This window comes from Dendrobates tinctorius, unplaced genomic scaffold, assembly GCF_039654945.1.
Source record: "Dendrobates tinctorius isolate UK_male_01 unplaced genomic scaffold, ASM3965494v1 ptg000062l, whole genome shotgun sequence".
Classification (NCBI taxonomy): domain Eukaryota; kingdom Metazoa; phylum Chordata; class Amphibia; order Anura; family Dendrobatidae; genus Dendrobates; species Dendrobates tinctorius.
In genome coordinates, this window is record NW_027361730.1 from 41070744 (window position 1) to 41096664 (window position 25921).

The 25921-nt window shown below is 47.2% G+C and overlaps 38 non-coding genes across 38 annotated transcripts; all 38 read left to right on the forward strand.

Moving 5' to 3' along the window:
• Nucleotides 1–74: 74 nt before the first annotated feature.
• Nucleotides 75–148, forward strand: TRNAI-AAU (transfer RNA isoleucine (anticodon AAU)). The gene has a single exon. It is a non-coding gene; the product is annotated as a tRNA-Ile (tRNA).
• A 1047-nt stretch (nt 149–1195) lies between these two features.
• On the forward strand, nt 1196–1267 carry TRNAD-GUC (transfer RNA aspartic acid (anticodon GUC)). The gene has a single exon. It is a non-coding gene; the product is annotated as a tRNA-Asp (tRNA).
• Nucleotides 1268–1506: 239 nt separating this feature from the next.
• On the forward strand, nt 1507–1580 carry TRNAI-AAU (transfer RNA isoleucine (anticodon AAU)). The gene has a single exon. It is a non-coding gene; the product is annotated as a tRNA-Ile (tRNA).
• An 874-nt stretch (nt 1581–2454) lies between these two features.
• On the forward strand, nt 2455–2526 carry TRNAD-GUC (transfer RNA aspartic acid (anticodon GUC)). The gene has a single exon. It is a non-coding gene; the product is annotated as a tRNA-Asp (tRNA).
• A 240-nt stretch (nt 2527–2766) lies between these two features.
• Nucleotides 2767–2840, forward strand: TRNAI-AAU (transfer RNA isoleucine (anticodon AAU)). Its single transcript has one exon. It is a non-coding gene; the product is annotated as a tRNA-Ile (tRNA).
• Nucleotides 2841–3714: 874 nt separating this feature from the next.
• TRNAD-GUC (transfer RNA aspartic acid (anticodon GUC)) lies at nt 3715–3786 on the forward strand. Its single transcript has one exon. It is a non-coding gene; the product is annotated as a tRNA-Asp (tRNA).
• A 239-nt stretch (nt 3787–4025) lies between these two features.
• TRNAI-AAU (transfer RNA isoleucine (anticodon AAU)) lies at nt 4026–4099 on the forward strand. The gene has a single exon. It is a non-coding gene; the product is annotated as a tRNA-Ile (tRNA).
• An 874-nt stretch (nt 4100–4973) lies between these two features.
• Nucleotides 4974–5045, forward strand: TRNAD-GUC (transfer RNA aspartic acid (anticodon GUC)). The gene has a single exon. It is a non-coding gene; the product is annotated as a tRNA-Asp (tRNA).
• Nucleotides 5046–5286: 241 nt separating this feature from the next.
• Nucleotides 5287–5360, forward strand: TRNAI-AAU (transfer RNA isoleucine (anticodon AAU)). Its single transcript has one exon. It is a non-coding gene; the product is annotated as a tRNA-Ile (tRNA).
• Nucleotides 5361–6234: 874 nt separating this feature from the next.
• On the forward strand, nt 6235–6306 carry TRNAD-GUC (transfer RNA aspartic acid (anticodon GUC)). The gene has a single exon. It is a non-coding gene; the product is annotated as a tRNA-Asp (tRNA).
• Nucleotides 6307–6543: 237 nt separating this feature from the next.
• On the forward strand, nt 6544–6617 carry TRNAI-AAU (transfer RNA isoleucine (anticodon AAU)). Its single transcript has one exon. It is a non-coding gene; the product is annotated as a tRNA-Ile (tRNA).
• Nucleotides 6618–7503: 886 nt separating this feature from the next.
• TRNAD-GUC (transfer RNA aspartic acid (anticodon GUC)) lies at nt 7504–7575 on the forward strand. The gene has a single exon. It is a non-coding gene; the product is annotated as a tRNA-Asp (tRNA).
• Nucleotides 7576–7817: 242 nt separating this feature from the next.
• TRNAI-AAU (transfer RNA isoleucine (anticodon AAU)) lies at nt 7818–7891 on the forward strand. Its single transcript has one exon. It is a non-coding gene; the product is annotated as a tRNA-Ile (tRNA).
• Nucleotides 7892–8765: 874 nt separating this feature from the next.
• On the forward strand, nt 8766–8837 carry TRNAD-GUC (transfer RNA aspartic acid (anticodon GUC)). The gene has a single exon. It is a non-coding gene; the product is annotated as a tRNA-Asp (tRNA).
• Nucleotides 8838–9077: 240 nt separating this feature from the next.
• Nucleotides 9078–9151, forward strand: TRNAI-AAU (transfer RNA isoleucine (anticodon AAU)). Its single transcript has one exon. It is a non-coding gene; the product is annotated as a tRNA-Ile (tRNA).
• An 874-nt stretch (nt 9152–10025) lies between these two features.
• TRNAD-GUC (transfer RNA aspartic acid (anticodon GUC)) lies at nt 10026–10097 on the forward strand. Its single transcript has one exon. It is a non-coding gene; the product is annotated as a tRNA-Asp (tRNA).
• Nucleotides 10098–10340: 243 nt separating this feature from the next.
• On the forward strand, nt 10341–10414 carry TRNAI-AAU (transfer RNA isoleucine (anticodon AAU)). Its single transcript has one exon. It is a non-coding gene; the product is annotated as a tRNA-Ile (tRNA).
• Nucleotides 10415–11285: 871 nt separating this feature from the next.
• On the forward strand, nt 11286–11357 carry TRNAD-GUC (transfer RNA aspartic acid (anticodon GUC)). Its single transcript has one exon. It is a non-coding gene; the product is annotated as a tRNA-Asp (tRNA).
• Nucleotides 11358–11595: 238 nt separating this feature from the next.
• Nucleotides 11596–11669, forward strand: TRNAI-AAU (transfer RNA isoleucine (anticodon AAU)). The gene has a single exon. It is a non-coding gene; the product is annotated as a tRNA-Ile (tRNA).
• Nucleotides 11670–12543: 874 nt separating this feature from the next.
• On the forward strand, nt 12544–12615 carry TRNAD-GUC (transfer RNA aspartic acid (anticodon GUC)). Its single transcript has one exon. It is a non-coding gene; the product is annotated as a tRNA-Asp (tRNA).
• A 1185-nt stretch (nt 12616–13800) lies between these two features.
• Nucleotides 13801–13872, forward strand: TRNAD-GUC (transfer RNA aspartic acid (anticodon GUC)). Its single transcript has one exon. It is a non-coding gene; the product is annotated as a tRNA-Asp (tRNA).
• Nucleotides 13873–14109: 237 nt separating this feature from the next.
• Nucleotides 14110–14183, forward strand: TRNAI-AAU (transfer RNA isoleucine (anticodon AAU)). Its single transcript has one exon. It is a non-coding gene; the product is annotated as a tRNA-Ile (tRNA).
• Nucleotides 14184–15057: 874 nt separating this feature from the next.
• Nucleotides 15058–15129, forward strand: TRNAD-GUC (transfer RNA aspartic acid (anticodon GUC)). Its single transcript has one exon. It is a non-coding gene; the product is annotated as a tRNA-Asp (tRNA).
• Nucleotides 15130–16330: 1201 nt separating this feature from the next.
• TRNAD-GUC (transfer RNA aspartic acid (anticodon GUC)) lies at nt 16331–16402 on the forward strand. Its single transcript has one exon. It is a non-coding gene; the product is annotated as a tRNA-Asp (tRNA).
• Nucleotides 16403–16643: 241 nt separating this feature from the next.
• On the forward strand, nt 16644–16717 carry TRNAI-AAU (transfer RNA isoleucine (anticodon AAU)). Its single transcript has one exon. It is a non-coding gene; the product is annotated as a tRNA-Ile (tRNA).
• Nucleotides 16718–17591: 874 nt separating this feature from the next.
• Nucleotides 17592–17663, forward strand: TRNAD-GUC (transfer RNA aspartic acid (anticodon GUC)). Its single transcript has one exon. It is a non-coding gene; the product is annotated as a tRNA-Asp (tRNA).
• A 237-nt stretch (nt 17664–17900) lies between these two features.
• TRNAI-AAU (transfer RNA isoleucine (anticodon AAU)) lies at nt 17901–17974 on the forward strand. Its single transcript has one exon. It is a non-coding gene; the product is annotated as a tRNA-Ile (tRNA).
• A 1183-nt stretch (nt 17975–19157) lies between these two features.
• Nucleotides 19158–19231, forward strand: TRNAI-AAU (transfer RNA isoleucine (anticodon AAU)). Its single transcript has one exon. It is a non-coding gene; the product is annotated as a tRNA-Ile (tRNA).
• Nucleotides 19232–20105: 874 nt separating this feature from the next.
• On the forward strand, nt 20106–20177 carry TRNAD-GUC (transfer RNA aspartic acid (anticodon GUC)). The gene has a single exon. It is a non-coding gene; the product is annotated as a tRNA-Asp (tRNA).
• Nucleotides 20178–20416: 239 nt separating this feature from the next.
• TRNAI-AAU (transfer RNA isoleucine (anticodon AAU)) lies at nt 20417–20490 on the forward strand. The gene has a single exon. It is a non-coding gene; the product is annotated as a tRNA-Ile (tRNA).
• Nucleotides 20491–21364: 874 nt separating this feature from the next.
• TRNAD-GUC (transfer RNA aspartic acid (anticodon GUC)) lies at nt 21365–21436 on the forward strand. Its single transcript has one exon. It is a non-coding gene; the product is annotated as a tRNA-Asp (tRNA).
• A 238-nt stretch (nt 21437–21674) lies between these two features.
• Nucleotides 21675–21748, forward strand: TRNAI-AAU (transfer RNA isoleucine (anticodon AAU)). The gene has a single exon. It is a non-coding gene; the product is annotated as a tRNA-Ile (tRNA).
• An 874-nt stretch (nt 21749–22622) lies between these two features.
• Nucleotides 22623–22694, forward strand: TRNAD-GUC (transfer RNA aspartic acid (anticodon GUC)). The gene has a single exon. It is a non-coding gene; the product is annotated as a tRNA-Asp (tRNA).
• Nucleotides 22695–22935: 241 nt separating this feature from the next.
• Nucleotides 22936–23009, forward strand: TRNAI-AAU (transfer RNA isoleucine (anticodon AAU)). The gene has a single exon. It is a non-coding gene; the product is annotated as a tRNA-Ile (tRNA).
• An 874-nt stretch (nt 23010–23883) lies between these two features.
• Nucleotides 23884–23955, forward strand: TRNAD-GUC (transfer RNA aspartic acid (anticodon GUC)). The gene has a single exon. It is a non-coding gene; the product is annotated as a tRNA-Asp (tRNA).
• A 240-nt stretch (nt 23956–24195) lies between these two features.
• On the forward strand, nt 24196–24269 carry TRNAI-AAU (transfer RNA isoleucine (anticodon AAU)). Its single transcript has one exon. It is a non-coding gene; the product is annotated as a tRNA-Ile (tRNA).
• Nucleotides 24270–25143: 874 nt separating this feature from the next.
• On the forward strand, nt 25144–25215 carry TRNAD-GUC (transfer RNA aspartic acid (anticodon GUC)). The gene has a single exon. It is a non-coding gene; the product is annotated as a tRNA-Asp (tRNA).
• A 238-nt stretch (nt 25216–25453) lies between these two features.
• Nucleotides 25454–25527, forward strand: TRNAI-AAU (transfer RNA isoleucine (anticodon AAU)). Its single transcript has one exon. It is a non-coding gene; the product is annotated as a tRNA-Ile (tRNA).
• Nucleotides 25528–25921: the final 394 nt, after the last annotated feature.

Sequence of the window (25921 nt, forward strand, 5' to 3'; positions counted from 1 at the left end):
CAAAAAAAAAAAAAAGGATCGCGCTCGTACAGCTTTCCATTTTTTTCCCGGCAGGGACGTAATGCCACACCCATGGCCGGTTAGCTCAGTTGGTTAGAGCGTGGTGCTAATAACGCCAAGGTCGCGGGTTCGATCCCCGTACGGGCCAGGAGCAGCTTTTTAGAGGTCATGTTCACTAGTTTCATCCCAGGTAGATCGATGCTGAAGCTGGTTTCTTCCGATTCCGCATTTTGCTCACAGTGTTTACCGTCTCGAATCGTGTGCCTAACTGATTTGCAGAAGTAGTTGTCTCTATGTTGTGGTGTTAATTGAAGCCTGTAGCAGGCATATACTAACTATAGTTGGTGTGGATTTTGCTGTTGACATTTGTGTCATTGTTGATAAACTACACGGTGTCCTTGCTATTCAAGGACACCCCATCGACATGTCCTGCAGAAGAGCGGAGAAGAGGGAATTGTCTGCAGAGATGAGCAGAGCATGTCCAAAGTTATCATGGCATCTAGAACAGATGGAAACAAAAAGGATGAGAAAGACTCCAATAAGAGCAAACATCATCTATAAAGGTACCTGGATGTCAAAGTTTATTTGCGCTACTTCCTGCTTCTATTCAGTATTGAGGCTCCTGTATGTAGGGTAAAAATGGCTAATAACCACTTCTACTATCTCTTCGCCCTTGTTAAGGACACTAGATCCTTCTAGGGAAAGACTCCAATAAGAGCAAACATCATCTATAAAGGTACCTGGATGTCAAAGTTTATTTGCGCTACTTCCTGCTTCTATTCAGTATTGAGGCTCCTGTATGTAGGGTAAAAATGGCTAATAACCACTTCTACTATCTCTTCGCCCTTGTTAAGGACACTAGATCCTTCTAGGGTCAGTGTGCTGCCTAGAAAAAACCGCTGTGTGAATGAGGCCATAGTTGTCAGCCGAGCAAAAGTTTGACTAAATCTCCCAGACACTATAGACAGCTTTGCCATCATTCGGATGTCTGCTGGCTGGCCCATTTCTCTCATCCAAAGGAGCACTGACTCTGGCCAGTGAGGGCAAAATGGCAGTTTTCTTCACAGTCTCACCTCTCTTATCTGAAAGTCCAAAAAAGGAAAAATGAGCAGGGCCCACAGTGGATCCTCTGAGCACTCACATGCCTCGTGTGCACTTTCTCGGAGTGTGATGTCAGAGGTTTCGACGCAGCCAATCCTCGTTAGTATAGTGGTGAGTATCCCCGCCTGTCACGCGGGAGACCGGGGTTCGATTCCCCGACGGGGAGGTTTCTTATGTTCTTGCCACTGCTACGTGAACCTGATTGATCCGGCAATATCTTCATAAGCAGGAGCTTTTGATCTTTTATTGTTCGACTGTCACGCGTTACATATGCGTCTACCACCAAAAGTCCCTACATGTGTGCTAAATCCATCCCCACCCCCCCCCCCCCAAAAAAAAAAAAAAAGGATCGCGCTCGTACAGCTTTCCATTTTTTTCCCAGCAGGGACGTAATGCCACACCCATGGCCGGTTAGCTCAGTTGGTTAGAGCGTGGTGCTAATAACGCCAAGGTCGCGGGTTCGATCCCCGTACGGGCCAGGAGCAGCTTTTTAGAGGTCATGTTCACTAGTTTCATCCCAGTTAGATCGATGCTGAAGCTGGTTTCTTCCGATTCCGCATTTTGCTCACAGTGTTTACCGTCTCGAATCGTGTGCCTAACTGATTTGCAGAAGTAGTTGTCTCTATGTTGTGGTGTTAATTGAAGCCTGTAGCAGGCATATACTAACTATAGTTGGTGTGGATTTTGCTGTTGACATTTGTGTCATTGTTGATAAACTACACGGTGTCCTTGCTATTCAAGGACACCCCATCGACATGTCCTGCAGAAGAGCGGAGAAGAGGGAATTGTCTGCAGAGATGAGCAGAGCATGTCCAAAGTTATCATGGCATCTAGAACAGATGGAAACAGAAAGGATGAGAAAGACTCCAATAAGAGCAAACATCATCTATAAAGGTACCTGGATGTCAAAGTTTATTTGCGCTACTTCCTGCTTCTATTCAGTATTGAGGCTCCTGTATGTAGGGTAAAAATGGCTAATAACCACTTCTACTATCTCTTCGCCCTTGTTAAGGACACTAGATCCTTCTAGGGTCAGTGTGCTGCCTAGAAAAAACCGCTGTGTGAATGAGGCCATAGTTGTCAGCCGAGCAAAAGTTTGACTAAATCTCCCAGACACTATAGACAGCTTTGCCATCATTCGGATGTCTGCTGGCTGGCCCATTTCTCTCATCCAAAGGAGCACTGACTCTGGCCAGTGAGGGCAAAATGGCAGTTTTCTTCACAGTCTCACCTCTCTTATCTGAAAGTGCAAAAAAGGAAAAATGAGCAGGGCCCACAGTGGATCCTCTGAGCACTCACATGCCTCGTGTGCACTTTCTCGGAGTGTGATGTCAGAGGTTTCGACGCAGCCAATCCTCGTTAGTATAGTGGTGAGTATCCCCGCCTGTCACGCGGGAGACCGGGGTTCGATTCCCCGACGGGGAGGTTTCTTATGTTCTTGCCACTGCTACGTGAACCTGATTGATCCGGCAATATCTTCATAAGCAGGAGCTTTTGATCTTTTATTGTTCGACTGTCACGCGTTACATATGCGTCTACCACCAAAAGTCCCTACATGTGTGCTAAATCCATCCCCACCCCCCCCCCCCCCAAAAAAAAAAAAAAAGGATCGCGCTCGTACAGCTTTCCATTTTTTTCCCGGCAGGGACGTAATGCCACACCCATGGCCGGTTAGCTCAGTTGGTTAGAGCGTGGTGCTAATAACGCCAAGGTCGCGGGTTCGATCCCCGTACGGGCCAGGAGCACCTTTTTAGAGGTCATGTTCACTAGTTTCATCCCAGGTAGATCAATGCTGAAGCTGGTTTCTTCCGATTCCGCATTTTGCTCACAGTGTTTACCGTCTCGAATCGTGTGCCTAACTGATTTGCAGAAGTAGTTGTCTCTATGTTGTGGTGTTAATTGAAGCCTGTAGCAGGCATATACTAACTATAGTTGGTGTGGATTTTGCTGTTGACATTTGTGTCATTGTTGATAAACTACACGGTGTCCTTGCTATTCAAGGACACCCCATCGACATGTCCTGCAGAAGAGCGGAGAAGAGGGAATTGTCTGCAGAGATGAGCAGAGCATGTCCAAAGTTATCATGGCATCTAGAACAGATGGAAACAAAAAGGATGAGAAAGACTCCAATAAGAGCAAACATCATCTATAAAGGTACCTGGATGTCAAAGTTTATTTGCGCTACTTCCTGCTTCTATTCAGTATTGAGGCTCCTGTATGTAGGGTAAAAATGGCTAATAACCACTTCTACTATCTCTTCGCCCTTGTTAAGGACACTAGATCCTTCTAGGGTCAGTGTGCTGCCTAGAAAAAACCGCTGTGTGAATGAGGCCATAGTTGTCAGCCGAGCAAAAGTTTGACTAAATCTCCCAGACACTATAGACAGCTTTGCCATCATTCGGATGTCTGCTGGCTGGCCCATTTCTCTCATCCAAAGGAGCACTGACTCTGGCCAGTGAGGGCAAAATGGCAGTTTTCTTCACAGTCTCACCTCTCTTATCTGAAAGTCCAAAAAAGGAAAAATGAGCAGGGCCCACAGTGGATCCTCTGAGCACTCACATGCCTCGTGTGCACTTTCTCGGAGTGTGATGTCAGAGGTTTCGACGCAGCCAATCCTCGTTAGTATAGTGGTGAGTATCCCCGCCTGTCACGCGGGAGACCGGGGTTCGATTCCCCGACGGGGAGGTTTCTTATGTTCTTGCCACTGCTACGTGAACCTGATTGATCCGGCAATATCTTCATAAGCAGGAGCTTTTGATCTTTTATTGTTCGACTGTCACGCGTTACATATGCGTCTACCACCAAAAGTCCCTACATGTGTGCTAAATCCATCCCCACCCCCCCCCCCCCAAAAAAAAAAAAAAAGGATCGCGCTCGTACAGCTTTCCATTTTTTTCCCAGCAGGGACGTAATGCCACACCCATGGCCGGTTAGCTCAGTTGGTTAGAGCGTGGTGCTAATAACGCCAAGGTCGCGGGTTCGATCCCCGTACGGGCCAGGAGCAGCTTTTTAGAGGTCATGTTCACTAGTTTCATCCCAGTTAGATCGATGCTGAAGCTGGTTTCTTCCGATTCCGCATTTTGCTCACAGTGTTTACCGTCTCGAATCGTGTGCCTAACTGATTTGCAGAAGTAGTTGTCTCTATGTTGTGGTGTTAATTGAAGCCTGTAGCAGGCATATACTAACTATAGTTGGTGTGGATTTTGCTGTTGACATTTGTGTCATTGTTGATAAACTACACGGTGTCCTTGCTATTCAAGGACACCCCATCGACATGTCCTGCAGAAGAGCGGAGAAGAGGGAATTGTCTGCAGAGATGAGCAGAGCATGTCCAAAGTTATCATGGCATCTAGAACAGATGGAAACAGAAAGGATGAGAAAGACTCCAATAAGAGCAAACATCATCTATAAAGGTACCTGGATGTCAAAGTTTATTTGCGCTACTTCCTGCTTCTATTCAGTATTGAGGCTCCTGTATGTAGGGTAAAAATGGCTAATAACCACTTCTACTATCTCTTCGCCCTTGTTAAGGACACTAGATCCTTCTAGGGTCAGTGTGCTGCCTAGAAAAAACCGCTGTGTGAATGAGGCCATAGTTGTCAGCCGAGCAAAAGTTTGACTAAATCTCCCAGACACTATAGACAGCTTTGCCATCATTCGGATGTCTGCTGGCTGGCCCATTTCTCTCATCCAAAGGAGCACTGACTCTGGCCAGTGAGGGCAAAATGGCAGTTTTCTTCACAGTCTCACCTCTCTTATCTGAAAGTGCAAAAAAGGAAAAATGAGCAGGGCCCACAGTGGATCCTCTGAGCACTCACATGCCTCGTGTGCACTTTCTCGGAGTGTGATGTCAGAGGTTTCGACGCAGCCAATCCTCGTTAGTATAGTGGTGAGTATCCCCGCCTGTCACGCGGGAGACCGGGGTTCGATTCCCCGACGGGGAGGTTTCTTATGTTCTTGCCACTGCTACGTGAACCTGATTGATCCGGCAATATCTTCATAAGCAGGAGCTTTTGATCTTTTATTGTTCGACTGTCACGCGTTACATATGCGTCTACCACCAAAAGTCCCTACATGTGTGCTAAATCCATCCCCACCCCCCCCCCCCCCCAAAAAAAAAAAAAAAGGATCGCGCTCGTACAGCTTTCCATTTTTTTCCCGGCAGGGACGTAATGCCACACCCATGGCCGGTTAGCTCAGTTGGTTAGAGCGTGGTGCTAATAACGCCAAGGTCGCGGGTTCGATCCCCGTACGGGCCAGGAGCACCTTTTTAGAGGTCATGTTCACTAGTTTCATCCCAGGTAGATCAATGCTGAAGCTGGTTTCTTCCGATTCCGCATTTTGCTCACAGTGTTTACCGTCTCGAATCGTGTGCCTAACTGATTTGCAGAAGTAGTTGTCTCTATGTTGTGGTGTTAATTGAAGCCTGTAGCAGGCATATACTAACTATAGTTGGTGTGGATTTTGCTGTTGACATTTGTGTCATTGTTGATAAACTACACGGTGTCCTTGCTATTCAAGGACACCCCATCGACATGTCCTGCAGAAGAGCGGAGAAGAGGGAATTGTCTGCAGAGATGAGCAGAGCATGTCCAAAGTTATCATGGCATCTAGAACAGATGGAAACAAAAAGGATGAGAAAGACTCCAATAAGAGCAAACATCATCTATAAAGGTACCTGGATGTCAAAGTTTATTTGCGCTACTTCCTGCTTCTATTCAGTATTGAGGCTCCTGTATGTAGGGTAAAAATGGCTAATAACCACTTCTACTATCTCTTCGCCCTTGTTAAGGACACTAGATCCTTCTAGGGTCAGTGTGCTGCCTAGAAAAAACCGCTGTGTGAATGAGGCCATAGTTGTCAGCCGAGCAAAAGTTTGACTAAATCTCCCAGACACTATAGACAGCTTTGCCATCATTCGGATGTCTGCTGGCTGGCCCATTTCTCTCATCCAAAGGAGCACTGACTCTGGCCAGTGAGGGCAAAATGGCAGTTTTCTTCACAGTCTCACCTCTCTTATCTGAAAGTGCAAAAAAGGAAAAATGAGCAGGGCCCACAGTGGATCCTCTGAGCACTCACATGCCTCGTGTGCACTTTCTCGGAGTGTGATGTCAGAGGTTTCGACGCAGCCAATCCTCGTTAGTATAGTGGTGAGTATCCCCGCCTGTCACGCGGGAGACCGGGGTTCGATTCCCCGACGGGGAGGTTTCTTATGTTCTTGCCACTGCTACGTGAACCTGATTGATCCGGCAATATCTTCATAAGCAGGAGCTTTTGATCTTTTATTGTTCGACTGTCACGCGTTACATATGCGTCTACCACCAAAAGTCCCTACATGTGTGCTAAATCCATCCCCACCCCCCCCCCCAAAAAAAAAAAAAAAGGATCGCGCTCGTACAGCTTTCCATTTTTTTCCCGGCAGGGACGTAATGCCACACCCATGGCCGGTTAGCTCAGTTGGTTAGAGCGTGGTGCTAATAACGCCAAGGTCGCGTGTTCGATCCCCGTACGGGCCAGGAGCAGCTTTTTAGAGGTCATGTTCACTAGTTTCATCCCAGGTAGATCGATGCTGAAGCTGGTTTCTTCCGATTCCGCATTTTGCTCACAGTGTTTACCGTCTCGAATCGTGTGCCTAACTGATTTGCAGAAGTAGTTGTCTCTATGTTGTGGTGTTAATTGAAGCCTGTAGCAGGCATATACTAACTATAGTTGGTGTGGATTTTGCTGTTGACATTTGTGTCATTGTTGATAAACTACACGGTGTCCTTGCTATTCAAGGACACCCCATCGACATGTCCTGCAGAAGAGCGGAGAAGAGGGAATTGTCTGCAGAGATGAGCAGAGCATGTCCAAAGTTATCATGGCATCTAGAACAGATGGAAACAAAAAAGATGAGAAAGACTCCAATAAGAGCAAACATCATCTATAAAGGTACCTGGATGTCAAAGTTTATTTGCGCTACTTCCTGCTTCTATTCAGTATTGAGGCTCCTGTATGTAGGGTAAAAATGGCTAATAACCACTTCTACTATCTCTTCAACTATCTCTTCGCCCTTGTTAAGGACACTAGATCCTTCTAGGGTCAGTGTGCTGCCTAGAATAAACCGCTGTGTGAATGAGGCCATAGTTGTCAGCCGAGCAAAAGTTTGACTAAATCTCCCAGACACTATAGACAGCTTTGCCATCATTCGGATGTCTGCTGGCTGGCCCATTTCTCTCATCCAAAGGAGCACTGACTCTGGCCAGTGAGGGCAAAATGGCAGTTTTCTTCACAGTCTCACCTCTCTTATCTGAAAGTGCAAAAAAGGAAAAATGAGCAGGGCCCACAGTGGATCCTCTGAGCACTCACATGCCTCGTGTGCACTTTCTCGGAGTGTGATGTCAGAGGTTTCGACGCAGCCAATCCTCGTTAGTATAGTGGTGAGTATCCCCGCCTGTCACGCGGGAGACCGGGGTTCGATTCCCCGACGGGGAGGTTTCTTATGTTCTTGCCACTGCTACGTGAACCTGATTGATCCGGCAATATCTTCATAAGCAGGAGCTTTTGATCTTTTATTGTTCGACTGTCACGCGTTACATATGCGTCTACCACCAAAAGTCCCTACATGTGTGCTAAATCCATCCCCACCCCCCCCCCCCCCCCAAAAAAAAAAAAAAAGGATCGCGCTCGTACAGCTTTCCATTTTTTTCCCGGCAGGGACGTAATGCCACACCCATGGCCGGTTAGCTCAGTTGGTTAGAGCGTGGTGCTAATAACGCCAAGGTCGCGGGTTCGATCCCCGTACGGGCCAGGAGCAGCTTTTTAGAGGTCATGTTCACTAGTTTCATCCCAGGTAGATCGATGCTGAAGCTGGTTTCTTCCGATTCCGCATTTTGCTCACAGTGTTTACCGTCTCGAATCGTGTGCCTAACTGATTTGCAGAAGTAGTTGTCTCTATGTTGTGGTGTTAATTGAAGCCTGTAGCAGGCATATACTAACTATAGTTGGTGTGGATTTTGCTGTTGACATTTGTGTCATTGTTGATAAACTACACGGTGTCCTTGCTATTCAAGGACACCCCATCGACATGTCCTGCAGAAGAGCGGAGAAGAGGGAATTGTCTGCAGAGATGAGCAGAGCATGTCCAAAGTTATCATGGCATCTAGAACAGATGGAAACAAAAAGGATGAGAAAGACTCCAATAAGAGCAAACATCATCTATAAAGGTACCTGGATGTCAAAGTTTATTTGCGCTACTTCCTGCTTCTATTCAGTATTGAGGCTCCTGTATGTAGGGTAAAAATGGCTAATAACCACTTCTACTATCTCTTCGCCCTTGTTAAGGACACTAGATCCTTCTAGGGTCAGTGTGCTGCCTAGAAAAAACCGCTGTGTGAATGAGGCCATAGTTGTCAGCCGAGCAAAAGTTTGACTAAATCTCCCAGACACTATAGACAGCTTTGCCATCATTCGGATGTCTGCTGGCTGGCCCATTTCTCTCATCCAAAGGAGCACTGACTCTGGCCAGTGAGGGCAAAATGGCAGTTTTCTTCACAGTCTCACCTCTCTTATCTGAAAGTGCAAAAAAGGAAAAATGAGCAGGGCCCACAGTGGATCCTCTGAGCACTCACATGCCTCGTGTGCACTTTCTCGGAGTGTGATGTCAGAGGTTTTGACGCAGCCAATCCTCGTTAGTATAGTGGTGAGTATCCCCGCCTGTCACGCGGGAGACCGGGGTTCGATTCCCCGACGGGGAGGTTTCTTATGTTCTTGCCACTGCTACGTGAACCTGATTGATCCGGCAATATCTTCATAAGCAGGAGCTTTTGATCTTTTATTGTTCGACTGTCACGCGTTACATATGCGTCTACCACCAAAAGTCCCTACATGTGTGCTAAATCCATCCCCACCCCCCCCCCCCCCAAAAAAAAAAAAAAAGGATCGCGCTCGTACAGCTTTCCATTTTTTTCCCGGCAGGGACGTAATGCCACACCCATGGCCGGTTAGCTCAGTTGGTTAGAGCGTGGTGCTAATAACGCCAAGGTCGCGGGTTCGATCCCCGTACGGGCCAGGAGCAGCTTTTTAGAGGTCATGTTCACTAGTTTCATCCCAGGTAGATCAATGCTGAAGCTGGTTTCTTCCGATTCCGCATTTTGCTCACAGTGTTTACCGTCTCGAATCGTGTGCCTAACTGATTTGCAGAAGTAGTTGTCTCTATGTTGTGGTGTTAATTGAAGCCTGTAGCAGGCATATACTAACTATAGTTGGTGTGGATTTTGCTGTTGACATTTGTGTCATTGTTGATAAACTACACGGTGTCCTTGCTATTCAAGGACACCCCATCGACATGTCCTGCAGAAGAGCGGAGAAGAGGGAATTGTCTGCAGAGATGAGCAGAGCATGTCCAAAGTTATCATGGCATCTAGAACAGATGGAAACAAAAAGGATGAGAAAGACTCCAATAAGAGCAAACATCATCTATAAAGGTACCTGGATGTCAAAGTTTATTTGCGCTACTTCCTGCTTCTATTCAGTATTGAGGCTCCTGTATGTAGGGTAAAAATGGCTAATAACCACTTCTACTATCTCTTCGCCCTTGTTAAGGACACTAGATCCTTCTAGGGTCAGTGTGCTGCCTAGAAAAAACCGCTGTGTGAATGAGGCCATAGTTGTCAGCCGAGCAAAAGTTTGACTAAATCTCCCAGACACTATAGACAGCTTTGCCATCATTCGGATGTCTGCTGGCTGGCCCATTTCTCTCATCCAAAGGAGCACTGACTCTGGCCAGTGAGGGCAAAATGGCAGTTTTCTTCACAGTCTCACCTCTCTTATCTGAAAGTGCAAAAAAGGAAAAATGAGCAGGGCCCACAGTGGATCCTCTGAGCACTCACATGCCTCGTGTGCACTTTCTCGGAGTGTGATGTCAGAGGTTTCGACGCAGCCAATCCTCGTTAGTATAGTGGTGAGTATCCCCGCCTGTCACGCGGGAGACCGGGGTTCGATTCCCCGACGGGGAGGTTTCTTATGTTCTTGCCACTGCTACGTGAACCTGATTGATCCGGCAATATCTTCATAAGCAGGAGCTTTTGATCTTTTATTGTTCGACTGTCACGCGTTACATATGCGTCTACCACCAAAAGTCCCTACATGTGTGCTAAATCCATCCCCACCCCCCCCCCCCCCCCAAAAAAAAAAAAAAAAGGATCGCGCTCGTACAGCTTTCCATTTTTTTCCCGGCAGGGACGTAATGCCACACCCATGGCCGGTTAGCTCAGTTGGTTAGAGCGTGGTGCTAATAACGCCAAGGTCGCGGGTTCGATCCCCGTACGGGCCAGGAGCAGCTTTTTAGAGGTCATGTTCACTAGTTTCATCCCAGGTAGATCGATGCTGAAGCTGGTTTCTTCCGATTCCGCATTTTGCTCACAGTGTTTACCGTCTCGAATCGTGTGCCTAACTGATTTGCAGAAGTAGTTGTCTCTATGTTGTGGTGTTAATTGAAGCCTGTAGCAGGCATATACTAACTATAGTTGGTGTGGATTTTGCTGTTGACATTTGTGTCATTGTTGATAAACTACACGGTGTCCTTGCTATTCAAGGACACCCCATCGACATGTCCTGCAGAAGAGCGGAGAAGAGGGAATTGTCTGCAGAGATGAGCAGAGCATGTCCAAAGTTATGGCATCTAGAACAGATGGAAACAAAAAGGATGAGAAAGACTCCAATAAGAGCAAACATCATCTATAAAGGTACCTGGATGTCAAAGTTTATTTGCGCTACTTCCTGCTTCTATTCAGTATTGAGGCTCCTGTATGTAGGGTAAAAATGGCTAATAACCACTTCTACTATCTCTTCGCCCTTGTTAAGGACACTAGATCCTTCTAGGGTCAGTGTGCTGCCTAGAAAAAACCGCTGTGTGAATGAGGCCATAGTTGTCAGCCGAGCAAAAGTTTGACTAAATCTCCCAGACACTATAGACAGCTTTGCCATCATTCGGATGTCTGCTGGCTGGCCCATTTCTCTCATCCAAAGGAGCACTGACTCTGGCCAGTGAGGGCAAAATGGCAGTTTTCTTCACAGTCTCACCTCTCTTATCTGAAAGTGCAAAAAAGGAAAAATGAGCAGGGCCCACAGTGGATCCTCTGAGCACTCACATGCCTCGTGTGCACTTTCTCGGAGTGTGATGTCAGAGGTTTCGACGCAGCCAATCCTCGTTAGTATAGTGGTGAGTATCCCCGCCTGTCACGCGGGAGACCGGGGTTCGATTCCCCGACGGGGAGGTTTCTTATGTTCTTGCCACTGCTACGTGAACCTGATTGATCCGGCAATATCTTCATAAGCAGGAGCTTTTGATCTTTTATTGTTCGACTGTCACGCGTTACATATGCGTCTACCACCAAAAGTCCCTACATGTGTGCTAAATCCATCCCCACCCCCCCCCCCCAAAAAAAAAAAAAAAGGATCGCGCTCGTACAGCTTTCCATTTTTTTCCCGGCAGGGACGTAATGCCACACCCATGGCCGGTTAGCTCAGTTGGTTAGAGCGTGGTGCTAATAACGCCAAGGTCGCGGGTTCGATCCCCGTACGGGCCAGGAGCAGCTTTTTAGAGGTCATGTTCACTAGTTTCATCCCAGGTAGATCGATGCTGAAGCTGGTTTCTTCCGATTCCGCATTTTGCTCACAGTGTTTACCGTCTCGAATCGTGTGCCTAACTGATTTGCAGAAGTAGTTGTCTCTATGTTGTGGTGTTAATTGAAGCCTGTAGCAGGCATATACTAACTATAGTTGGTGTGGATTTTGCTGTTGACATTTGTGTCATTGTTGATAAACTACACGGTGTCCTTGCTATTCAAGGACACCCCATCGACATGTCCTGCAGAAGAGCGGAGAAGAGGGAATTGTCTGCAGAGATGAGCAGAGCATGTACAAAGTTATCATGGCATCTAGAACAGATGGAAACAAAAAGGATGAGAAAGACTCCAATAAGAGCAAACATCATCTATAAAGGTACCTGGATGTCAAAGTTTATTTGCGCTACTTCCTGCTTCTATTCAGTATTGAGGCTCCTGTATGTAGGGTAAAAATGGCTAATAACCACTTCTACTATCTCTTCGCCCTTGTTAAGGACACTAGATCCTTCTAGGGTCAGTGTGCTGCCTAGAAAAAACCGCTGTGTGAATGAGGCCATAGTTGTCAGCCGAGCAAAAGTTTGACTAAATCTCCCAGACACTATAGACAGCTTTGCCATCATTCGGATGTCTGCTGGCTGGCCCATTTCTCTCATCCAAAGGAGCACTGACTCTGGCCAGTGAGGGCAAAATGGCAGTTTTCTTCACAGTCTCACCTCTCTTATCTGAAAGTGCAAAAAAGGAAAAATGAGCAGGGCCCACAGTGGATCCTCTGAGCACTCACATGCCTCGTGTGCACTTTCTCGGAGTGTGATGTCAGAGGTTTCGACGCAGCCAATCCTCGTTAGTATAGTGGTGAGTATCCCCGCCTGTCACGCGGGAGACCGGGGTTCGATTCCCCGACGGGGAGGTTTCTTATGTTCTTGCCACTGCTACGTGAACCTGATTGATCCGGCAATATCTTCATAAGCAGGAGCTTTTGATCTTTTATTGTTCGACTGTCACGCGTTACATATGCGTCTACCACCAAAAGTCCCTACATGTGTGCTAAATCCATCCCCACCCCCCCCCCCCCAAAAAAAAAAAAAAGGATCGCGCTCGTACAGCTTTCCATTTTTTTCCCGGCAGGGACGTAATGCCACACCCATGGCCGGTTAGCTCAGTTGGTTAGAGCGTGGTGCTAATAACGCCAAGGTCGCGGTTCGATCCCCGTACGGGCCAGGAGCAGCTTTTTAGAGGTCATGTTCACTAGTTTCATCCCAGGTAGATCGATGCTGAAGCTGGTTTCTTCCGATTCCGCATTTTGCTCACAGTGTTTACCGTCTCGAATCGTGTGCCTAACTGATTTGCAGAAGTAGTTGTCTCTATGTTGTGGTGTTAATTGAAGCCTGTAGCAGGCATATACTAACTATAGTTGGTGTGGATTTTGCTGTTGACATTTGTGTCATTGTTGATAAACTACACGGTGTCCTTGCTATTCAAGGACACCCCATCGACATGTCCTGCAGAAGAGCGGAGAAGAGGGAATTGTCTGCAGAGATGAGCAGAGCATGTCCAAAGTTATCATGGCATCTAGAACAGATGGAAACAAAAAGGATGAGAAAGACTCCAATAAGAGCAAACATCATCTATAAAGGTACCTGGATGTCAAAGTTTATTTGCGCTACTTCCTGCTTCTATTCAGTATTGAGGCTCCTGTATGTAGGGTAAAAATGGCTAATAACCACTTCTACTATCTCTTCGCCCTTGTTAAGGACACTAGATCCTTCTAGGGTCAGTGTGCTGCCTAGAAAAAACCGCTGTGTGAATGAGGCCATAGTTGTCAGCCGAGCAAAAGTTTGACTAAATCTCCCAGACACTATAGACAGCTTTGCCATCATTCGGATGTCTGCTGGCTGGCCCATTTCTCTCATCCAAAGGAGCACTGACTCTGGCCAGTGAGGGCAAAATGGCAGTTTTCTTCACAGTCTCACCTCTCTTATCTGAAAGTGCAAAAAAGGAAAAATGAGCAGGGCCCACAGTGGATCCTCTGAGCACTCACATGCCTCGTGTGCACTTTCTCGGAGTGTGATGTCAGAGGTTTCGACGCAGCCAATCCTCGTTAGTATAGTGGTGAGTATCCCTGCCTGTCACGCGGGAGACCGGGGTTCGATTCCCCGACGGGGAGGTTTCTTATGTTCTTGCCACTGCTACGTGAACCTGATTGATCCGGCAATATCTTCATAAGCAGGAGCTTTTGATCTTTTATTGTTCGACTGTCACGCGTTACATATGCGTCTACCACCAAAAGTCCCTACATGTGTGCTAAATCCATCCCCACCCCCCCCCCCAAAAAAAAAAAAAAAGGATCGCGCTCGTACAGCTTTCCATTTTTTTCCCGGCAGGGACGTAATGCCACACCCATGGCCGGTTAGCTCAGTTGGTTAGAGCGTGGTGCTAATAACGCCAAGGTCGCGGGTTCGATCCCCGTACGGGCCAGGAGCAGCTTTTTAGAGGTCATGTTCACTAGTTTCATCCCAGGTAGATCGATGCTGAAGCTGGTTTCTTCCGATTCCGCATTTTGCTCACAGTGTTTACCGTCTCGAATCGTGTGCCTAACTGATTTGCAGAAGTAGTTGTCTCTATGTTGTGGTGTTAATTGAAGCCTGTAGCAGGCATATACTAACTATAGTTGGTGTGGATTTTGCTGTTGACATTTGTGTCATTGTTGATAAACTACACGGTGTCCTTGCTATTCAAGGACACCCCATCGACATGTCCTGCAGAAGAGCGGAGAAGAGGGAATTGTCTGCAGAGATGAGCAGAGCATGTACAAAGTTATCATGGCATCTAGAACAGATGGAAACAAAAAGGATGAGAAAGACTCCAATAAGAGCAAACATCATCTATAAAGGTACCTGGATGTCAAAGTTTATTTGCGCTACTTCCTGCTTCTATTCAGTATTGAGGCTCCTGTATGTAGGGTAAAAATGGCTAATAACCACTTCTACTATCTCTTCGCCCTTGTTAAGGACACTAGATCCTTGTAGGGTCAGTGTGCTGCCTAGAAAAAACCGCTGTGTGAATGAGGCCATAGTTGTCAGCCGAGCAAAAGTTTGACTAAATCTCCCAGACACTATAGACAGCTTTGCCATCATTCGGATGTCTGCTGGCTGGCCCATTTCTCTCATCCAAAGGAGCACTGACTCTGGCCAGTGAGGGCAAAATGGCAGTTTTCTTCACAGTCTCACCTCTCTTATCTGAAAGTGCAAAAAAGGAAAAATGAGCAGGGCCCACAGTGGATCCTCTGAGCACTCACATGCCTCGTGTGCACTTTCTCGGAGTGTGATGTCAGAGGTTTCGACGCAGCCAATCCTCGTTAGTATAGTGGTGAGTATCCCCGCCTGTCACGCGGGAGACCGGGGTTCGATTCCCCGACGGGGAGGTTTCTTATGTTCTTGCCACTGCTACGTGAACCTGATTGATCCGGCAATATCTTCATAAGCAGGAGCTTTTGATCTTTTATTGTTCGACTGTCACGCGTTACATATGCGTCTACCACCAAAAGTCCCTACATGTGTGCTAAATCCATCCCCACCCCCCCCCCCAAAAAAAAAAAAAAGGATCGCGCTCGTACAGCTTTCCATTTTTTTCCCGGCAGGGACGTAATGCCACACCCATGGCCGGTTAGCTCAGTTGGTTAGAGCGTGGTGCTAATAACGCCAAGGTCGCGGTTCGATCCCCGTACGGGCCAGGAGCAGCTTTTTAGAGGTCATGTTCACTAGTTTCATCCCAGGTAGATCGATGCTGAAGCTGGTTTCTTCCGATTCCGCATTTTGCTCACAGTGTTTACCGTCTCGAATCGTGTGCCTAACTGATTTGCAGAAGTAGTTGTCTCTATGTTGTGGTGTTAATTGAAGCCTGTAGCAGGCATATACTAACTATAGTTGGTGTGGATTTTGCTGTTGACATTTGTGTCATTGTTGATAAACTACACGGTGTCCTTGCTATTCAAGGACACCCCATCGACATGTCCTGCAGAAGAGCGGAGAAGAGGGAATTGTCTGCAGAGATGAGCAGAGCATGTCCAAAGTTATCATGGCATCTAGAACAGATGGAAACAAAAAGGATGAGAAAGACTCCAATAAGAGCAAACATCATCTATAAAGGTACCTGGATGTCAAAGTTTATTTGCGCTACTTCCTGCTTCTATTCAGTATTGAGGCTCCTGTATGTAGGGTAAAAATGGCTAATAACCACTTCTACTATCTCTTCGCCCTTGTTAAGGACACTAGATCCTTCTAGGGTCAGTGTGCTGCCTAGAAAAAACCGCTGTGTGAATGAGGCCATAGTTGTCAGCCGAGCAAAAGTTTGACTAAATCTCCCAGACACTATAGACAGCTTTGCCATCATTCGGATGTCTGCTGGCTGGCCCATTTCTCTCATCCAAAGGAGCACTGACTCTGGCCAGTGAGGGCAAAATGGCAGTTTTCTTCACAGTCTCACCTCTCTTATCTGAAAGTGCAAAAAAGGAAAAATGAGCAGGGCCCACAGTGGATCCTCTGAGCACTCACATGCCTCTGAGCACTCACATGCCTCGTGTGCACTTTCTCGGAGTGTGATGTCAGAGGTTTCAAAGCAGCCAATCCTCGTTAGTATAGTGGTGAGTATCCCCGCCTGTCACGCGGGAGACCGGGGTTTGATTCCCCGACGGGGAGGTTTCTTATGTTCTTGCCACTGCTACGTGAACCTGATTGATCCGGCAATATCTTCATAAGCAGGAGCTTTTGATCTTTTATTGTTCGACTGTCACGCGTTACATATGCGTCTACCACCAAAAGTCCCTACATGTGTGCTAAATCCATCCCCACCCCCACCCCCCCCCCAAAAAAAAAAAAAAGGATCGCGCTCGTACAGCTTTCCATTTTTTTCCCGGCAGGGACGTAATGCCACACCCATGGCCGGTTAGCTCAGTTGGTTAGAGCGTGGTGCTAATAACGCCAAGGTCGCGGGTTCGATCCCCGTACGGGCCAGGAGCAGCTTTTTAGAGGTCATGTTCACTAGTTTCATCCCAGGTAGATCGATGCTGAAGCTGGTTTCTTCCGATTCCGCATTTTGCTCACAGTGTTTACCGTCTCGAATCGTGTGCCTAACTGATTTGCAGAAGTAGTTGACTCTATGTTGTGGTGTTAATTGAAGCCTGTAGCAGGCATATACTAACTATAGTTGGTGTGGATTTTGCTGTTGACATTTGTGTCATTGTTGATAAACTACACGGTGTCCTTGCTATTCAAGGACACCCCATCGACATGTCCTGCAGAAGAGCGGAGAAGAGGGAATTGTCTGCAGAGATGAGCAGAGCATGTCCAAAGTTATCATGGCATCTAGAACAGATGGAAACAAAAAGGATGAGAAAGACTCCAATAAGAGCAAACATCATCTATAAAGGTACCTGGATGTCAAAGTTTATTTGCGCTACTTCCTGCTTCTATTCAGTATTGAGGCTCCTGTATGTAGGGTAAAAATGGCTAATAACCACTTCTACTATCTCTTCGCCCTTGTTAAGGACACTAGATCCTTCTAGGGTCAGTGTGCTGCCTAGAAAAAACTGCTGTGTGAATGAGGCCATAGTTGTCAGCCGAGCAAAAGTTTGACTAAATCTCCCAGACACTATAGACAGCTTTGCCATCATTCGGATGTCTGCTGGCTGGCCCATTTCTCTCATCCAAAGGAGCACTGACTCTGGCCAGTGAGGGCAAAATGGCAGTTTTCTTCACAGTCTCACCTCTCTTATCTGAAAGTGCAAAAAAGGAAAAATGAGCAGGGCCCACAGTGGATCCTCTGAGCACTCACATGCCTCGTGTGCACTTTCTCGGAGTGTGATGTCAGAGGTTTCGACGCAGCCAATCCTCGTTAGTATAGTGGTGAGTATCCCCGCCTGTCACGCGGGAGACCGGGGTTCGATTCCCCGACGGGGAGGTTTCTTATGTTCTTGCCACTGCTACGTGAACCTGATTGATCCGGCAATATCTTCATAAGCAGGAGCTTTTGATCTTTTATTGTTCGACTGTCACGCGTTACATATGCGTCTACCACCAAAAGTCCCTACATGTGTGCTAAATCCATCCCCACCCCCCCCCCCCAAAAAAAAAAAAAAGGATCGCGCTCGTACAGCTTTCCATTTTTTTCCCGGCAGGGACGTAATGCCACACCCATGGCCGGTTAGCTCAGTTGGTTAGAGCGTGGTGCTAATAACGCCAAGGTCGCGGGTTCGATCCCCGTACGGGCCAGGAGCAGCTTTTTAGAGGTCATGTTCACTAGTTTCATCCCAGGTAGATCGATGCTGAAGCTGGTTTCTTCCGATTCCGCATTTTGCTCACAGTGTTTACCGTCTCGAATCGTGTGCCTAACTGATTTGCAGAAGTAGTTGTCTCTATGTTGTGGTGTTAATTGAAGCCTGTAGCAGGCATATACTAACTATAGTTGGTGTGGATTTTGCTGTTGACATTTGTGTCATTGTTGATAAACTACACGGTGTCCTTGCTATTCAAGGACACCCCATCGACATGTCCTGCAGAAGAGCGGAGAAGAGGGAATTGTCTGCAGAGATGAGCAGAGCATGTCCAAAGTTATCATGGCATCTAGAACAGATGGAAACAAAAAGGATGAGAAAGACTCCAATAAGAGCAAACATCATCTATAAAGGTACCTGGATGTCAAAGTTTATTTGCGCTACTTCCTGCTTCTATTCAGTATTGAGGCTCCTGTATGTAGGGTAAAAATGGCTAATAACCACTTCTACTATCTCTTCGCCCTTGTTAAGGACACTAGATCCTTCTAGGGTCAGTGTGCTGCCTAGAAAAAACCGCTGTGTGAATGAGGCCATAGTTGTCAGCCGAGCAAAAGTTTGACTAAATCTCCCAGACACTATAGACAGCTTTGCCATCATTCGGATGTCTGCTGGCTGGCCCATTTCTCTCATCCAAAGGAGCACTGACTCTGGCCAGTGAGGGCAAAATGGCAGTTTTCTTCACAGTCTCACCTCTCTTATCTGAAAGTGCCAAAAAGGAAAAATGAGCAGGGCCCACAGTGGATCCTCTGAGCACTCACATGCCTCGTGTGCACTTTCTCGGAGTGTGATGTCAGAGGTTTCGACGCAGCCAATCCTCGTTAGTATGGTGATGAGTATCCCCGCCTGTCACGCGGGAGACCGGGGTTCGATTCCCCGACGGGGAGGTTTCTTATGTTCTTGCCACTGCTACGTGAACCTGATTGATCCGGCAATATCTTCATAAGCAGGAGCTTTTGATCTTTTATTGTTCGACTGTCACGCGTTACATATGCGTCTACCACCAAAAGTCCCTACATGTGTGCTAAATCCATCCCCACCCCCCCCCCCCAAAAAAAAAAAAAAGGATCGCGCTCGTACAGCTTTCCATTTTTTTCCCGGCAGGGACGTAATGCCACACCCATGGCCGGTTAGCTCAGTTGGTTAGAGCGTGGTGCTAATAACGCCAAGGTCGCGGGTTCGATCCCCGTACGGGCCAGGAGCAGCTTTTTAGAGGTCATGTTCACTAGTTTCATCCCAGGTAGATCGATGCTGAAGCTGGTTTCTTCCGATTCCGCATTTTGCTCACAGTGTTTACCGTCTCGAATCGTGTGCCTAACTGATTTGCAGAAGTAGTTGTCTCTATGTTGTGGTGTTAATTGAAGCCTGTAGCAGGCATATACTAACTATAGTTGGTGTGGATTTTGCTGTTGACATTTGTGTCATTGTTGATAAACTACACGGTGTCCTTGCTATTCAAGGACACCCCATCGACATGTCCTGCAGAAGAGCGGAGAAGAGGGAATTGTCTGCAGAGATGAGCAGAGCATGTCCAAAGTTATCATGGCATCTAGAACAGATGGAAACAAAAAGGATGAGAAAGACTCCAATAAGAGCAAACATCATCTATAAAGGTACCTGGATGTCAAAGTTTATTTGCGCTACTTCCTGCTTCTATTCAGTATTGAGGCTCCTGTATGTAGGGTAAAAATGGCTAATAACCACTTCTACTATCTCTTCGCCCTTGTTAAGGACACTAGATCCTTCTAGGGTCAGTGTGCTGCCTAGAAAAAACCGCTGTGTGAATGAGGCCATAGTTGTCAGCCGAGCAAAAGTTTGACTAAATCTCCCAGACACTATAGACAGCTTTGCCATCATTCGGATGTCTGCTGGCTGGCCCATTTCTCTCATCCAAAGGAGCACTGACTCTGGCCAGTGAGGGCAAAATGGCAGTTTTCTTCACAGTCTCACCTCTCTTATCTGAAAGTGCCAAAAAGGAAAAATGAGCAGGGCCCACAGTGGATCCTCTGAGCACTCACATGCCTCGTGTGCACTTTCTCGGAGTGTGATGTCAGAGGTTTCGACGCAGCCAATCCTCGTTAGTATAGTGGTGAGTATCCCCGCCTGTCACGCGGGAGACCGGGGTTCGATTCCCCGACGGGGAGGTTTCTTATGTTCTTGCCACTGCTACGTGAACCTGATTGATCCGGCAATATCTTCATAAGCAGGAGCTTTTGATCTTTTATTGTTCGACTGTCACGCGTTACATATGCGTCTACCACCAAAAGTCCCTACATGTGTGCTAAATCCATCCCCACCCCCCCCCCCCCCAAAAAAAAAAAAAAGGATCGCGCTCGTACAGCTTTCCATTTTTTTCCCGGCAGGGACGTAATGCCACACCCATGGCCGGTTAGCTCAGTTGGTTAGAGCGTGGTGCTAATAACGCCAAGGTCGCGGGTTCGATCCCCGTACGGGCCAGGAGCAGCTTTTTAGAGGTCATGTTCACTAGTTTCATCCCAGGTAGATCGATGCTGAAGCTGGTTTCTTCCGATTCCGCATTTTGCTCACAGTGTTTACCGTCTCGAATCGTGTGCCTAACTGATTTGCAGAAGTAGTTGTCTCTATGTTGTGGTGTTAATTGAAGCCTGTAGCAGGCATATACTAACTATAGTTGGTGTGGATTTTGCTGTTGACATTTGTGTCATTGTTGATAAACTACACGGTGTCCTTGCTATTCAAGGACACCCCATCGACATGTCCTGCAGAAGAGCGGAGAAGAGGGAATTGTCTGCAGAGATGAGCAGAGCATGTCCAAAGTTATCATGGCATCTAGAACAGATGGAAACAAAAAGGATGAGAAAGACTCCAATAAGAGCAAACATCATCTATAAAGGTACCTGGATGTCAAAGTTTATTTGCGCTACTTCCTGCTTCTATTCAGTATTGAGGCTCCTGTATGTAGGGTAAAAATGGCTAATAACCACTTCTACTATCTCTTCGCCCTTGTTAAGGACACTAGATCCTTCTAGGGTCAGTGTGCTGCCTAGAAAAAACCGCTGTGTGAATGAGGCCATAGTTGTCAGCCGAGCAAAAGTTTGACTAAATCTCCCAGACACTATAGACAGCTTTGCCATCATTCGGATGTCTGCTGGCTGGCCCATTTCTCTCATCCAAAGGAGCACTGACTCTGGCCAGTGAGGGCAAAATGGCAGTTTTCTTCACAGTCTCACCTCTCTTATCTGAAAGTGCCAAAAAGGAAAAATGAGCAGGGCCCACAGTGGATCCTCTGAGCACTCACATGCCTCGTGTGCACTTTCTCGGAGTGTGATGTCAGAGGTTTCGACGCAGCCAATCCTCGTTAGTATAGTGGTGAGTATCCCCGCCTGTCACGCGGGAGACCGGGGTTCGATTCCCCGACGGGGAGGTTTCTTATGTTCTTGCCACTGCTACGTGAACCTGATTGATCCGGCAATATCTTCATAAGCAGGAGCTTTTGATCTTTTATTGTTCGACTGTCACGCGTTACATATGCGTCTACCACCAAAAGTCCCTACATGTGTGCTAAATCCATCCCCACCCCCCCCCCCCCAAAAAAAAAAAAAAGGATCGCGCTCGTACAGCTTTCCATTTTTTTCCCGGCAGGGACGTAATGCCACACCCATGGCCGGTTAGCTCAGTTGGTTAGAGCGTGGTGCTAATAACGCCAAGGTCGCGGGTTCGATCCCCGTACGGGCCAGGAGCAGCTTTTTAGAGGTCATGTTCACTAGTTTCATCCCAGGTAGATCGATGCTGAAGCTGGTTTCTTCCGATTCCGCATTTTGCTCACAGTGTTTACCGTCTCGAATCGTGTGCCTAACTGATTTGCAGAAGTAGTTGTCTCTATGTTGTGGTGTTAATTGAAGCCTGTAGCAGGCATATACTAACTATAGTTGGTGTGGATTTTGCTGTTGACATTTGTGTCATTGTTGATAAACTACACGGTGTCCTTGCTATTCAAGGACACCCCATCGACATGTCCTGCAGAAGAGCGGAGAAGAGGGAATTGTCTGCAGAGATGAGCAGAGCATGTCCAAAGTTATCATGGCATCTAGAACAGATGGAAACAAAAAGGATGAGAAAGACTCCAATAAGAGCAAATATCATCTATAAAGGTACCTGGATGTCAAAGTTTATTTGCGCTACTTCCTGCTTCTATTCAGTATTGAGGCTCCTGTATGTAGGGTAAAAATGGCTAATAACCACTTCTACTATCTCTTCGCCCTTGTTAAGGACACTAGATCCTTCTAGGGTCAGTGTGCTGCCTAGAAAAAACCGCTGTGTGAGTGAGGCCATAGTTGTCAGCCGAGCAAAAGTTTGACTAAATCTCCCAGACACTATAGACAGCTTTGCCATCATTCGGATGTCTGCTGGCTGGCCCATTTCTCTCATCCAAAGGAGCACTGACTCTGGCCAGTGAGGGCAAAATGGCAGTTTTCTTCACAGTCTCACCTCTCTTATCTGAAAGTGCCAAAAAGGAAAAATGAGCAGGGCCCACAGTGGATCCTCTGAGCACTCACATGCCTCGTGTGCACTTTCTCGGAGTGTGATGTCAGAGGTTTCGACGCAGCCAATCCTCGTTAGTATAGTGGTGAGTATCCCCGCCTGTCACGCGGGAGACCGGGGTTCGATTCCCCGACGGGGAGGTTTCTTATGTTCTTGCCACTGCTACGTGAACCTGATTGATCCGGCAATATCTTCATAAGCAGGAGCTTTTGATCTTTTATTGTTCGACTGTCACGCGTTACATATGCGTCTACCACCAAAAGTCCCTACATGTGTGCTAAATCCATCCCCACCCCCCCCCCCCCCCCAAAAAAAAAAAAAAGGATCGCGCTCGTACAGCTTTCCATTTTTTTCCCGGCAGGGACGTAATGCCACACCCATGGCCGGTTAGCTCAGTTGGTTAGAGCGTGGTGCTAATAACGCCAAGGTCGCGGGTTCGATCCCCGTACGGGCCAGGAGCAGCTTTTTAGAGGTCATGTTCACTAGTTTCATCCCAGGTAGATCGATGCTGAAGCTGGTTTCTTCCGATTCCGCATTTTGCTCACAGTGTTTACCGTCTCGAATCGTGTGCCTAACTGATTTGCAGAAGTAGTTGTCTCTATGTTGTGGTGTTAATTGAAGCCTGTAGCAGGCATATACTAACTATAGTTGGTGTGGATTTTGCTGTTGACATTTGTGTCATTGTTGATAAACTACACGGTGTCCTTGCTATTCAAGGACACCCCATCGACATGTCCTGCAGAAGAGCGGAGAAGAGGGAATTGTCTGCAGAGATGAGCAGAGCATGTCCAAAGTTATCATGGCATCTAGAACAGATGGAAACAAAAAGGATGAGAAAGACTCCAATAAGAGCAAACATCATCTATAAAGGTACCTGGATGTCAAAGTTTATTTGCGCTACTTCCTGCTTCTATTCAGTATTGAGGCTCCTGTATGTAGGGTAAAAATGGCTAATAACCACTTCTACTATCTCTTCGCCCTTGTTAAGGACACTAGATCCTTCTAGGGTCAGTGTGCTGCCTAGAAAAAACCGCTGTGTGAATGAGGCCATAGTTGTCAGCCGAGCAAAAGTTTGACTAAATCTCCCAGACACTATAGACAGCTTTGCCATCATTCGGATGTCTGCTGGCTGGCCCATTTCTCTCATCCAAAGGAGCACTGACTCTGGCCAGTGAGGGCAAAATGGCAGTTTTCTTCACAGTCTCACCTCTCTTATCTGAAAGTGCCAAAAAGGAAAAATGAGCAGGGCCCACAGTGGATCCTCTGAGCACTCACATGCCTCGTGTGCACTTTCTCGGAGTGTGATGTCAGAGGTTTCGACGCAGCCAATCCTCGTTAGTATAGTGGTGAGTATCCCCGCCTGTCACGCGGGAGACCGGGGTTCGATTCCCCGACGGGGAGGTTTCTTATGTTCTTGCCACTGCTACGTGAACCTGATTGATCCGGCAATATCTTCATAAGCAGGAGCTTTTGATCTTTTATTGTTCGACTGTCACGCGTTACATATGCGTCTACCACCAAAAGTCCCTACATGTGTGCTAAATCCATCCCCACCCCCCCCCCCCCCCAAAAAAAAAAAAAAGGATCGCGCTCGTACAGCTTTCCATTTTTTTCCCGGCAGGGACGTAATGCCACACCCATGGCCGGTTAGCTCAGTTGGTTAGAGCGTGGTGCTAATAACGCCAAGGTCGCGGGTTCGATCCCCGTACGGGCCAGGAGCAGCTTTTTAGAGGTCATGTTCACTAGTTTCATCCCAGGTAGATCGATGCTGAAGCTGGTTTCTTCCGATTCCGCATTTTGCTCACAGTGTTTACCGTCTCGAATCGTGTGCCTAACTGATTTGCAGAAGTAGTTGTCTCTATGTTGTGGTGTTAATTGAAGCCTGTAGCAGGCATATACTAACTATAGTTGGTGTGGATTTTGCTGTTGACATTTGTGTCATTGTTGATAAACTACACGGTGTCCTTGCTATTCAAGGACACCCCATCGACATGTCCTGCAGAAGAGCGGAGAAGAGGGAATTGTCTGCAGAGATGAGCAGAGCATGTCCAAAGTTATCATGGCATCTAGAACAGATGGAAACAAAAAGGATGAGAAAGACTCCAATAAGAGCAAACATCATCTATAAAGGTACCTGGATGTCAAAGTTTATTTGCGCTACTTCCTGCTTCTATTCAGTATTGAGGCTCCTGTATGTAGGGTAAAAATGGCTAATAACCACTTCTACTATCTCTTCGCCCTTGTTAAGGACACTAGATCCTTCTAGGGTCAGTGTGCTGCCTAGAAAAAACCGCTGTGTGAATGAGGCCATAGTTGTCAGCCGAGCAAAAGTTTGACTAAATCTCCCAGACACTATAGACAGCTTTGCCATCATTCGGATGTCTGCTGGCTGGCCCATTTCTCTCATCCAAAGGAGCACTGACTCTGGCCAGTGAGGGCAAAATGGCAGTTTTCTTCACAGTCTCACCTCTCTTATCTGAAAGTGCCAAAAAGGAAAAATGAGCAGGGCCCACAGTGGATCCTCTGAGCACTCACATGCCTCGTGTGCACTTTCTCGGAGTGTGATGTCAGAGGTTTCGACGCAGCCAATCCTCGTTAGTATAGTGGTGAGTATCCCCGCCTGTCACGCGGGAGACCGGGGTTCGATTCCCCGACGGGGAGGTTTCTTATGTTCTTGCCACTGCTACGTGAACCTGATTGATCCGGCAATATCTTCATAAGCAGGAGCTTTTGATCTTTTATTGTTCGACTGTCACGCGTTACATATGCGTCTACCACCAAAAGTCCCTACATGTGTGCTAAATCCATCCCCACCCCCCCCCCCCCAAAAAAAAAAAAAAGGATCGCGCTCGTACAGCTTTCCATTTTTTTCCCGGCAGGGACGTAATGCCACACCCATGGCCGGTTAGCTCAGTTGGTTAGAGCGTGGTGCTAATAACGCCAAGGTCGCGGGTTCGATCCCCGTACGGGCCAGGAGCAGCCTTTTAGAGGTCATGTTCACTAGTTTCATCCCAGGTAGATCGATGCTGAAGCTGGTTTCTTCCGATTCCGCATTTTGCTCACAGTGTTTACCGTCTCGAATCGTGTGCCTAACTGATTTGCAGAAGTAGTTGTCTCTATGTTGTGGTGTTAATTGAAGCCTGTAGCAGGCATATACTAACTATAGTTGGTGTGGATTTTGCTGTTGACATTTGTGTCATTGTTGATAAACTACACGGTGTCCTTGCTATTCAAGGACACCCCATCGACATGTCTTGCAGAAGAGCGGAGAAGAGGGAATTGTCTGCAGAGATGAGCAGAGCATGTCCAAAGTTATCATGGCATCTAGAACAGATGGAAACAAAAAGGATGAGAAAGACTCCAATAA